The sequence below is a fragment of the Apostichopus japonicus genome, chromosome 14, assembly GCF_037975245.1.
Source record: "Apostichopus japonicus isolate 1M-3 chromosome 14, ASM3797524v1, whole genome shotgun sequence".
Taxonomy (NCBI): Eukaryota; Metazoa; Echinodermata; class Holothuroidea; order Aspidochirotida; family Stichopodidae; genus Apostichopus; species Apostichopus japonicus.
In genome coordinates this window covers 13433965-13447949 of record NC_092574.1, presented here as the reverse complement: position 1 = coordinate 13447949, position 13985 = coordinate 13433965, and the positions used below count along the sequence as shown (strand labels likewise).

Sequence of the window (13985 nt, the reverse complement as noted above, 5' to 3'; positions counted from 1 at the left end):
GGCTATGCCACTGAACCGGGGGTTACCCCTCCACACCCCCCCCCCCCCCACCCCGTTCAATTTCGATCCATCTATATACAACCAAGAATGGACTGGTTAAATCACTTCCTGGAGCCTAGAGCTCGTAACTCATTTTTGCATTCTTTGCCTCTTTGCACTCTTTGAACCCTTGCACTATCTGCACTCTTTGCACCCTTTTTAAGATTGTTATAATATCCCAGTCATTAGTCTTCCGTTGTTCATTTACCTTTACATTAATATGTATGTTACATTAATGTGTATGTTTAATGATGTGTGTTAAGCGAGGCCTATTTAAAATTCAATGCCTTAAAAAAAAGACTCAAGACGTTCTTGACGGTCCAATCGTTGATACTTACAGAGTATCAAGTGATGTGACCTTCACCTGGGTAAGCGCATATATTCGGTCTCATAAAGCAGCGATAATCTGTTATTTTATTTTGTAGTTCAATAAATACAGAACAAGTTCTGCTGTCTCTGAATTAGTTACCTTTGATTCAACGACCAGTAGTATGAGCTTTTCACTGCATTTACATAGCACAAACAATATGAGAAACGTTTAAGGTGAATAATCGACTTGGCGATTCGCTGTATGCGACAGAGGAATACATATTGTATGATATATGATGTCATAATTCACTTAAAACAATCTTTGTACTTTACAGACATATTTTAACATATATATTTTACATTTAATACGTTATTACTGCAGTATTTTAGTACATACTCTAGAAACTTGCCGTAAATGACACCAACGCACTTGTTTTTTTTTTGTAAAACATTTGACACCCCGCGGGAATAATCGATCAGTCCAAAAGCCAGTTCGCCTGGATAGACATGCCCAGATAAGTGTGTAGTGGGTATTAATCACAGTTGATCCATTCTGAAAAACCAACATGTATTACTATAAAGAAAGGCGTAGGTAAATATCTAACCAGTTCCGTATTATTTTTCAGTTTAAACTAAAAAAGGCCAACGAAAAAACATCTTATAAACTTCAATATCTTATTTCGTGACTTGATAGATGACCATTCAAAGCTACAGAGTGTAAGATTTTTATTTTATTTATAGAGATTAGATTCAAAATAGCTAGATATGCTTAAGTGGTTACCAAGTTTGAGAATTGACAATGTTCTGGAAAGCGTCTTGCATTAGTCTAACTACTTTGATGGTTATAATACTGTGATTTTTTTGTTTCTTGCACGTTTATCGTGAAAACAACTACAAGTAATTTCGATAGCAACAGACGATGCTTCTTCGACTTCTCCTTCATTCCTTAAATGTCAGAAACTTGCTTGCAAAGTTTTAGATTGGTGCAGTGTAAACTCAAGAAACTGCTGAATTAATTAAAGTTCCGCATAATAAAAACATACAAATATATTCAATATATAGGCCTATTATATATAACATTTTTCGAATTAGTAATTTTTAACAAATGTCAATTACATGTCTTTTCCCAGAAAACTACATATTTATTGAACGCCAATGACTGTCATCGTGAGATAAAAAAATATATATATATACATGTAAATGTCATACCGTTTACATCAAGTTCAATTCAAGAAAACTAGACTAATTGCCATAGAAGTCGCGGGTAACGGTGATGAAACTTTTCTGCCCCCCCCCCCCCCTCAATGTTTTTAGATCTCGTTTCCTGTTTTGTTTATAAACAAAGTGACAGCCGACCTGAATAATTGAAAGCCCCGTGTAGTGATATATTCGATTGAACCATCTTCTTCTTCTTCTCTGCATAAGACGTAAATGATTCGCTAAAAATCTAATCATCGCTAGACTTTCTCACAGAGGCTTCACTAAATCTGTAAATGTTAGAGGTATGAAGAAGGAAGCTCCCAACACTAACAATATTATTAAGAGTAAGTGACGCACTACGCATGCACACTGCAATAATCGGCATATAGCGACAAAGCTATTCGGTCCTGCCTGTCTGCATGACTGTCCCGTGATAGGGACTGCTTCCGCGTTACTGACTGTGCTGGATTTCCATCATCAGTACCAGCCATGAAGGCATATCAGCTATCCGTGAAACATGACACGGTAATTTCTGCAGCCATTTTACAGTTAATAAAATAGACCGACCAAGGTGCTCAGAAGATAACGATGTATACTATATTGCATAGAGTCGATATCAATCCGCGGAATTGATACAATACACTGAAAACTTAAATTGGTTCACCGACTAACATAACGTTAGTCCATCTGGTGCCTCTCCCGACTAACATAGCCTTAGTCACTTGCTATACCGACTAATTTATTCCTTAGTCAGTTGGATTTCTTAGTAGGTCATCTTAGTCCGTCAGCTTAGTCGATCAACAATTTCTTAGTCGGTAAATGTATATTAGTCAGTTACATTAGTTGGTGACATTAGTCGGTCTTTACCGACTAATTTATATGAGCCACCGACTAGTTTATAGCAGGTTTTACATTAGTCAGGATGGTGCCTCTCCCGACTAACCTTTCTTAGTCGGTATCGACTGACTAGTTGCACTGACTAGAATCACTGAAAGAATTAAACCCGACTAGTTTCACTGACTAGCATCACTGAAAGAAAAGAGAGCAGAAGAAACACAAATAATGTGTACGTTGGCAGTATTTATTTCTGATAAAACTTCTGATGTCTACAAAGGCTGACTTTCGACAGATAGAGAAGAAATCACTGTAAACAAAAATCTGAAAATATGATTTTATTCCAATAAAGTTAAGACAAGTTCATGGATCAAACATGAATCGCAAAAGTATAGCACTGCATAATAATGCAAAGTTGAATCTTGGGCAAGGGTTCCTCATGACTTTCGTTTTAAAGTGGTACCCCAAATCGACACCAGTTAAGTCTTCACGAGCAAAGAGTGTTCCTCTTAACTACAAATGGCCTCCCACTTGTCTTCAGGAAGCCAAAATCTGCACCATTATTGACCTGTGAACAGAAAACATGATATACGTGTAAGCGCAGATACAGATATAGCACATGATAACTCACATTATCATAAACATACATTTACATTAAAATTTTATAACATATTGGGAGGTATACATTTAAATCTAGGTCCCTCAAATTATAAGCCAGGAATAGCAGCTTTACCAAATAATTATTAGCTTTGAACAGCATAACACCAAGTTATTTTTCAAAGCTTAATAATTATGTTAATCATGTTAATAATGATCCCAATAGACCGGGAGCCCAGCGGGTTTGGTTAGCTGGGAAGGTAACCAATTGCCTTGTACATCACAATGTTCACAGTGCATTCCTGTATATGAAAACCAGACGACTGGCAACCGACTGTGGTGAGTGTGGCTGGGAGAGCAATTTTAAAGTCACCTGATAGCTAACCTAGATCAGTTTGCATGGTAACACATCAAAGTAAGTACAATGTGTCAGGTATGGCCCCAAGAGCAACAAATGGCTATTGCCAGTAATTATTGGTGGCGGGGTACCCCTGCCAGTGATCTATAATTGACCCCTCAAGGCTGACCTAGGTCAGCTCATGAGGTAACCACTTGAAACCTACTGGAAAATGTTGGTTAGGACTTCAGATACAACTGATGGGCATTGCCAGTAATTTTTATTAGTGGGGTACCCCTGCCAGTAGACCCCCAAAATGCCCATCTCCCATTGACCTAGATGAGCTCATGAGATAACCAGTTGAAAAATTACTGGAAATGATAGGTATCACTTCATATGTCAGGGATGGGCATTATTAGTCATTTACATTGGTGGGGTAACCCTGCCAGTAGACCCCCAAAATGCCCATCCCCCATTGACCTAGATTAGCTCATGAGGTAACCAGTTGAAAACTACTGGAAAATGATTGACAGGATTCTATATGTAAGGGATGGGTGGACTCTGGCAGTGGTGGCCCACCAATATAAAATACTGGAAATGCCCATCCTTACATATGAAGTGATACCTATCATTTTCCTGTAGGTTTCAACTGGTCAAATCATGAGCTCACCTAGGTCAATGAGGGGATGGGCATATTGGGGTCTACTGGCAGGGGTACCCCACCAATAAAAATTACTGGCAATGCCCATCCCTTTTATCTGAAGTCCTAACTAACATTTTCCAGTAGGTTTCAAGTGGTTACCTCATGAGCTGACCTAGGTCAGCCGTGATGGGTCAATTGTTGATCACTGGCAGGGGTACCCCACCACCAATAATTACTGGCGATGGCCATTTGTTGCTCTTGGGGCCATACCTGACACATTGTTCTTACTTTGATGTGGTTACCATGAAAGCTGATCTAGGTTAGCTATTAGGTGACATTAAATTGCTCTCCCAGCCACATCCACCACAGTCGGTTTGCCAGTCGTCAGGGTTCATATACAGGAATGCATTGTGAACATTGTGATGTACCAGGCAATTGGTTACCTTCCCAGCTAACCAAACCCTCTGGACTCCCGCTCTACAGATCAGTGAAAATTTGACCAAACTTATGAAGCTTGCACGTAAATGATATACTAGACTGTTTTTTTTTTTTTAAAACAGGTTATGAAAAGTATCTTTAATATCATTAAACAGTTGGGTACAATAGTTAAACTCACTCTTCCATCTTTTTTCTCTATGGTACTTGTTCCTTTGCTTTTTGGACTCTTGGATAAACTCTTTTGTTCTGCGAAGGGTACCAATATATCATCTTAAAACATGTCTTTAAGCCATATATAACACAGTTCTCCTCTTCTGTTGTTGCCTCCACACTGGTGTCGTACATCACAGGAAACCTCACCCTTGACTTAGATATTTGGCTTTTCAATTCCTGCTGGAAAAAAAAAACAGCAAAGTATTCATCATTTGAAAAAGAACAAAAAAAAAGTTGTCACCACAAAGTTATGTGAGATTTGCTTCCACTATAGTCTCAAAAAACAATCCCAAAGTTTGAAGCAGACTGTATAAAGCTGAAAATTTGAACGAGAGTGTCATCACCATTGCAACCAGAATCAAATGCCCAGAATACAGAGATAATAAAACATAGGCTAAATCTTTGTTTGTTTTTATGATCTTTAAAAATATAAAATTTTAGAAACAGAAATGCACTGAGCCAACTTATTTATAGGCATAATCGTTTTTAGTTGTTATTTTGCTTGCTCACATAACAAGCCTATTTAGACCTAGGCTAGAGGAGAATCAGTACTTTGTTACACTAAGTTTGTCTTTCGGTCGTTTTGATTTAGTCTTACTAGTAGTACTAAAGTATATAATGGACCGGCGAAGACTAGAGAATACCCAGAGTTTTAGGAACTGCGTTAAACTGTATGATCTGATCAATTATTTACGTCAATGAGTTTCATTCAATCTAGGATCAAAAAGAGAAAACTAATTAATCTTAACCTTTAAACTTTGCTACTAAACAGATATGCTTGAATTACAAATAAATGTCAAAAAAACATCATAATCTACGAATCGATGCATATACATATACATAAACAGAATAATTTGAATTCGCGCAAGTGAACCCTGCACTACATTGGACAGAAGAAAAAAAAAACGTGCAATTAGACCAAACTAAACATACTAAATTTTCCGTTACTTCTACATAAAATATCAATACAAATACAACAACTTACTCTTTTGGCAGTATACTAAAAGCACATGTTATAATAACTTCAGACTATCAAGCTTTCCTGAGAAAAAACGGTTAATACTTCTTACAGTAAACAAGTCGACCGTGAAGGAATGTCGCAATTGTTTCCTGGGCGTGACCGGAAATTAAATACTAAAAAATGATAAATGAAAAGGTTAAATAGAACTGAAGCGTGCATCCTGACTGCTCGCAACATATAATACCGTTGACTAGCCAACATAATTTGTTCAGCCTACTGTGACTGTACGTTTGAAGGTCTAGCCTTGCTTATTCAATATCAGAAAGCCTACCCATTTAGATTCACATGGGAAATTACAGGAAATCTTTACCAAATGAGTGTAGACTTCAAATAAACTATTGAGACTTATAGTTCCAGCATTTGTTTGGGAATAAATTAGAAGATTATGTGCCACTGTTCAATCTAGCCCAATACACACATAACACATTGTTAATTGGTGTTTAGAATGCACACTTTAGTGTTGAGAATGCACTGCAGTACCCAGTAGAAGCCTATAGGCTACTCACTGTCATTGCACTTGTGTATTGCGAAACGCCAGCGTGACAACGGTAGCGTTACACTAACCATAATACAGTACTAGTGCCAGTGGCCTAACAATTAACTTTAATTTTACCTTCAAGTTAAAGGAATAACAGGAAGGCCGATGATGGCAGTTAATACCTCCATTCTTCTAAAGACCTTCTTGGGTGATTTACGGTTGAAAGTTGCTTAGAGTGATCGTATGAAACTATGCCAAGTCCAGCAAGCTGCCGTTGCCTCTCGGTTTCCAAATTGAAGTGAATCGAATTGGGTTAAAATACATTAGTCCGTCGACACCGACTAAGCTACGATTATGGCGTAAATCGGGTGTCCGTATTGTTCTTAGTCCATGGGTTAAAATACCTTAGTCCGTCGCCACCGACTAAGCTGTGATTATATTTTCCTTAGTCAGTGTAAACTGACTAAGAAGCAGCGATGAAACGAAGATTTTTGCTAGTTCGTGTGCATTGACTAACGTTACAGACTAATTTAACGTTGGTCCGTGGCAATATTGACTAGTTTATTTTTTCAGTGTAAGGAACAGTGATAAAAAAGAGTAATACGGGGATATCATTTTAGATACGTAACTAACTACATTGGGGGGAGGGGGTGGGGAGAGGGTTGGATATGGAAGTTCCACTATAATGGAAGGATATATGTGATATATAATACCCCTGTGACGATTAGGGTATTATGAGTTGAAGTTTACAGTCATGGTGAAATACCAAGTCACTGGCTCGGACTTTATGTTACTTGTCTTGACTCGAGTCAGCGATACAAACTGACCAGCCTACGCGAGATTAAACCAAAGTGAATTGACTCGATGCAGACTGGACCGACACTTGGCACGAGTCAGCCAAGTACTCGAGGACAAAGCAGGGGATGGCTAAGTCAATAAAATAGAATCTAGAGTATTCCTTGAAGAAAAATACTCACTTAAACAACGGAATATACTAATTACAACCTTCGAAAAGAACAGAGCAGGACTCTAGACAGACTTTACATTATGTTATGACTAAACAGGTTAGTGTTCAACACCGAAATTGGCCGAACTGTTTGACATTATGCTGCAGACAACCAAAGAATAGAACACACTTTATTGCAGTCAAACCATCAAAGCGTTAATACCGGAAGAAAAAAGGAATAAAACGAGAAGTATGAAAGAGCTATATATAACTTCCCCTGGTACAGAAAACAAACATGAGCTCTGCAAAGTATATAACAGCAGGAATTAAGACTCCTGGTTGTTGTAATGTCAAAAACGGCGCTTTCTCTCTAAAACATATAGTCTATAAATAAAAAAGGTCTATAGACAAGGTTTGTATGCCAAGAGAGAAAGGTGGACTTTGTGCTTAATGGAAATCGAAATGGCACAAATAAAAATATACATACATGTGCATAGTACACGGTTAATTATTCCAGTCATACAGTGACCAATGGTGCTTGTACATAATGAAAACTTTAAAATGACTTCTATTTTTTAGGAACGTGCACGGAAATCAAAGATTTACAGTTTTCTGACTCGAGGTTCAAATAAGTGCTGATACACATTTACGCTGATAACAAAAGGAACTGTTGAATAAACATGAGATAAACAACGAGACAACAATTAATGTTATGTGTTACATTTATGACCAGTTGCTTCTGAGGATTTACAAACAGTAAATACTAAATACACAATCCTATGCATAATGATTGACTGAATTAACCAGACCGTCTAAAGGTTTCGCCAATAATTTCGACAGAAAGGGGATGACACTTTACTGTAAAACGCTTAAAATCGGCAATTTGAAGCATATTTACATGGTATACTTAGAAGTCAAACACAGGGGCAGTTTTTTCTTAGACTCCTAACCAGTCATTAGTTGAAACAGTGTTTGAGTAATGAATTCGTCTGTTAGTAATTTTTCCACAGTAGCATCTACTGCAGCTGTAACATATGTTTACGGGTGTTATAACACACCTTGGGGTGAAAATTAGGTAACCTTGAATAAACATCATGCATAACAATTAACGTATAAGCATACTAGGAATTTGCATAAATAGAATTATATTCAAACTTTATATTATAATACATGAGAGCATCAGCATGGGTATAAAGGTTCGAACTGGATATGAATTTGTTAGCGTCAAAGTTTCGTGTGATCCTTTGATTTGAATTAGTCACGATACACTATAGTGTTGACACCTGTTAGCTTAACATATACCGCCCATATGATTTCAACAGGTTGTTGCACAAGGCAATTGCTCAACAAAAGAAATAAAATAAGAACGATGCATGGAAACAGCAACATAAAATATATAGATAGGAATTAAGCTACCATAGTTGACAATGGAACCTTTTAAGGCATCTACAGATTCATGTTTGTTTTTTAAATGAAAATGTTCAAATAATTTGTTTTACTATACCATGCCACCATTTTGAATAGATGACAATACATTTTACTCTCTGACTGTGACGTTTCAGTCAGCCAGACATAATTATATATCTCTCTGAATTACCTATTTTCGTGGCAACATTTCTATATGGCAAACCATAGCCTTTTCAAAACAATAATGAGTATTTCAATAATAATGTAAGTTGACTAATTATAAGTAGAACTGCAAAATAACAAAATGTTGGGACTTGTAGCTTACGTAAACGTAGTGGTCTAAGAGGAGGGGGTGTCCCCCTCCCCATTGAGATTTTTTGAAGTTAAGGAATGCCTAGATGCAAAATGGTGCTATATATCTCAATTTTGTAATTTTGTAGGTTACAATAATCCTTTAAAAAAAGACCCAACAATAATTTCCAGAAGCAACACTTGATTAAACTGAGGAAAGTTAAAAACGTAAACAAAAATAGGCAAAAATATAAGTTTTATACTGGATTTTAATTAGTTTTTCAAGTATTTTGTGACAACTTGCTTGAAAAAAATTGAAAAAACCTAAATAAAATCCACTTAAACATATATGTTCAATAACACGAGCACATGTCAAGTCTACGAGAGTAGGAGCCTACACAGTGCGCTGCTTCTGGCAGCCACACCATCAATGATATTTTAGTGTCAAGTTTGGCCTAGATCCTTTTTTTCCACAGACATCAACATGAACGCCTCAAGATGTTCTTGTGTCATTGTACTTCTTCAAACGGTTTTATGAGTCTCTTCAAGGCAGAGAAAGAACGTTCACATGCCACTAGTGACACAGGTAGCGTTACCAGCAGCTTGTAAGCAAGCCCAATGCTCTTGTAAGCATCGGTGAAAAGGTTCAACTTGAAGAGCACCTTGTAGCTGCAGAGATCGAGGACAGTCTTTACATGACTGATTCCAACAGTTAAAATATATATTTCTACACAGCCCGTCTGTATTCTATTAACTACTGTGAAATGGGCTGTAAATTTTCCCAGGCTCCCCAGCCCACCCCGGCCCATCGTTGCCTAAATGCCCGTGTCACGGGCCAGTCCGCCACTGGTATTTAGGCTCTTGGATGTATCCTGTCTTCAGTTGTGCTAACATTAATCAATGTCACTCAAGGTGACTCCAGTCGACTCGGACAGATACTTTGATTTGATTTGACTTGCCGTATAGGTGTTGATTTGATATGATTTAATCTGATCTGATCTTGTTTCAAATGTTTTGATTTGAAAATGATCGATTTGATTTGATTTGATAATGATCTGATCTGATTTGAAAAATGTTTGATTTGAAAATTATTTGATCGATTTGAAAATTTTTTGATTTGAAATGAATGATTTCCTTTCATTTAAAATATGGACGTTCCTTGGCTTGACTTGTATGTACTTGAGCAAACTATAGTGAATGACTTGGGTCGTGACTAGACCACAATTGACTTGTCTTGGCTTGAGACTCGACTCAAGGGGTGACTTGCTACAGTACTAGTACTTAACCATCTCCATATTTCTGTGTTGAAATTTAAAAAATGTTGCATATTACTGTAATATGGAATCATCGTATATAGTAACTGTGCGTTATACGACGGTACATGTTTAAAATTTTTGTCTGAAAATTCAAACAGCTGTAATATTTTGTCACGTGTTTCTTACAACAACAGCAACATAAAAAAACTCTGCATTTTATAATAAAAAAAACCAGTGTTGTTTGTTTCCTTGGATAAAATCGGATAATGCAGAAAAATTGCTATGTCATTTAAAATTTCATACTTTTGTGAAACTAAGTACAGTGATAGAATTGACTCCATTGTGAAGTGCTCTTTTCCAGACGCCAAAAAGACGGGATTTTGTCAAAACGATTCATTTTGACTCTAGAGCATTAAATTATTCCATCATGTCTGCATGTTGAAGCTTTAACACGAGCTTAAACTATTAGGGAATCTAGGGACGTGCGTTATAAGGGATTAAAGACTATATCTTACTTTGTTTTGGCTTGCCATTTCTAATATTTTAAAAAAAGAAGATGATTTTGCGTTCTCACAAAATAGCACTTTAAATGTCAAAATAGAAGAACTTTGGCGTTTCCATTATTCTAATCACACTGAAGGTTTGGCTGATCATTTCACAAACAGTTTCAACTGAATGTTTAACTTCACGATACTGTTGCTAACATTGTTTTATTTCAGTTTGGCCACTACTCTGCAGTGACCGCTATATTTGATTCTATATCTAGGTTATATGTTAGTGTGTGGTTTAGTAATGTTGATTGATGGTGTCACGGACAATTTTTGCCACCACATAGGACATAGCTGTATATAAGAGGATATAGCATAATATGTATACAGAAATTAAATATGTCTTCGAATACTGTGATATTTTGCTGACAAATATGCCCTACATAGCCTGACTTGTGGTACGAGTACAACAGCTTGAGTGAGTACGCGTACATAAAGAATTCACATATTGGTGTGAGTACAGATAGTATACGAGCGCAATTCTCTAAGTACAATTTCGATTTATGATTATGAATTTATTATTACTTGTTTTGCATCAATATCTTCCCTAAATTTCCAAAATACCAGCAGTATGAGTACAAATTCATGAAATCGAGTACAAGTGCTGATAACTAACAACTTTGTTCGTCATGGATACACCGCAGTGATGTCGAATGGGGTGCCTTTGTCTACCTCAGTAATTGAGAAAGTGGTCAGATGCTGGGGCATACATTCTCGTCCGTCGGATGGGGATGTTAAATGGCGGTCCCGAGAGCAGGAATGGGAGCAAATTCACACACATCCCTGCCACGTTATCCTCTGAACACACATCGAAAAGAGAAGGATTGAAATAAGCCGGTGTTCGTTCACGATCTAACACGGTTAGGGTCTCAAATAAGTTACTGCATGTAAGGCTTCCTGATCCTTGGGTCTAAACTAGACTAACTATGCTTGAATACTATACTAAACTAAGCTATGAATACTAAACAAAGCTATGTAAACGAACCTACTACCAATCTTCCATCTGCCAATCAAAAGCCAAACACATGTTCCAACCTTCAATAACATACAGTAATCTATAAAGTAATGCTTATATGCATCAATTCAAATACACTTTACGTCGACAAGTCTTCGGCTAAATGCTGATCTGAATTGAATTATGTTATATTTGATAAGTAATTAATTTACATATCAACATGAAATCAAATTTCATGCATTGTTGTCACCGAGCGGGGGGGGGGGGAGGGGGGGCGTGTACACACAAATTAAAACATCTGCACCTACATAAGTCATTATAAGACATTTCTACAAGTTGAGAAAACCAAGAAGGACTTCTAACAATGGAATACATTGTAGCCCATATCCTCTCTGTTTTCTCAATATAATGGGGGTATTATATAGGGTACATTGTCTGATCTCATAGACAACATCATGCCTTGGGAATTCATTTCCTATGTACTTTTTATAAAGATGCAGCGTTTAGAAATACTACATATACCTAGATTCTACTTATACAACGACCACCAATGTCAAAAACTAAATTCATAAATCGTCTCAGTCGAAGTCCTGGATAGAACAATTTCACCCTTTTTCTGTTGTTTTAATGCTTTATAATTACATTCATGATGACATTTAATTATCTCACTCTATAGTCTGGGTGAGATAACTTTTCATAATTTTTTTTTATATATTTTTTTTTAAAGAATTTAGTTGCTCTCTGTCAATGGAAATCAAACCAAACGTCTCATTACGCATGATTACGTGACTAACTCTAGCAAAACAATTGAATAGTACAAGTACATATCATACATTACGGTTAATCAAAACAGATTTACCAACCGTTGATGCAACAGTGATAATGACAATCCCTACGATGGAATGACATATATCGCACTTTCGCACGAGCTTTAAATAGATCATTCAAACAGGTTTCAGTGCCTTCAATGACGTCATCAATACTTTGACAAATCTGACATGTCATTTCTTATTCATTCGCTATCTTAACTACCCGTACAAACGTTATTAGTTATTATTAATTATTTATTATAAAAGCCAAAGCCTAAAACTCTTATAAATGTCAATTTAATACACGTGTGTAAGCCGGATCTCGAAAAAGATATATATATATATATATATATCTTTTTCGAGATCCGGCTTTAGGATTCACAAATGATTACGATTTGGTTAGCATCATGTTTGATCTCTAGAGTAAGGCAAATATGTCACCAAAACAGAACTAGTATTGTTCGATACAGGTGACAAACGCCTACAATGGAATAACGACATTCCTTATACCGGTTGTTTATTTTTATATATATATAAATGCCATACATCTTACTTAAAATATTGGAAATGACTTATACTAATGAATTGTAGATTATCTGCATTTAGTTTAATACGACACTGGTACTAACAAAACATGTATACTATTGCGATGATCAGTCTAAATATTCGGTACTCTCAATAAGCCTTACCATACGTAAGTCAACGAGTAACCTTGCCGTATCGATAAAAAAAAACATGCCAGATCAACCTTTAAAATGTTTCAAATTGATATGATAATCCTTAATTAATACATACTGTCTAGTTGGTTTATGTTATCTCTGAGTACTAAACTAATGTTAATAATAAAGCACCTCAAGGAAAGAAACTTACCGGCGTGTATGTAATCATGAATTCAAATATACACATATGGGTCTCAGTATCCGCTAAAAGAAGACAATTCATTCCGATGACAGCTCTTGACAGCTCACATCTCACATGGAACGAGTTGAGAGGGAGGTGGTGTTGAGTATACTTACACTATCAATGAGTCTTAAATCCTTCTCAGCAGAGATTTATATCACAAGTCTTACAGTCACAGCGACAAGAGTGCTCAGTGATTATAATTGCTAACACGTACACAATCTCACGACTCAAGAGGCAGAACTATTACCAGCAGATAGATAGATAGATAGATAGATAGATAGATAGATAGATAGATAGATAGATAGATAGATAGATAGATAGATAGATAGATAGATAGATAGATAGATAGATAGATAGATAGATAGATAGATAGATAGATAGATAGATAGATAGATAGATAGATAGATAGATAGATAGATAGATAGATAGATAGATAGATAGATAGATAGATAGATAGATAGATAGATAGATAGATAGATAGATAGATAGATAGATAGATAGATAGATAGATAGATAGATAGATAGATAGATAGATAGATAGATAGATAGATAGATAGATAGATAGATAGATAGATAGATAGATAGATAGATAGATAGATAGATAGATAGATAGATAGATAGATAGATAGATAGATAGATAGATAGATAGATAGATAGATAGATAGATAGATAGATAGATAGATAGATAGATAGATAGATAGATAGATAGATAGATAGATAGATAGATAGATAGATAGATAGATAGATAGATAGATAGATAG

At 36.2% G+C, this 13985-nt stretch overlaps 1 protein-coding gene across 2 annotated transcripts in view; it reads right to left on the bottom strand.

The window, feature by feature from the left end:
- LOC139979494 (somatostatin receptor type 5-like) overlaps nucleotides 1-13291 on the bottom strand; it is a 93175-nt gene extending 79884 nt beyond the window's left edge. For both annotated transcript variants that reach the window (XR_011797181.1, XM_071990346.1), the window contains exon 1: nucleotides 13192-13291. The gene's annotated coding sequence lies outside the window, so the exon portion shown is untranslated. The remainder of the gene's footprint in view (nucleotides 1-13191) is intronic.
- Nucleotides 13292-13985: the final 694 nt, after the last annotated feature.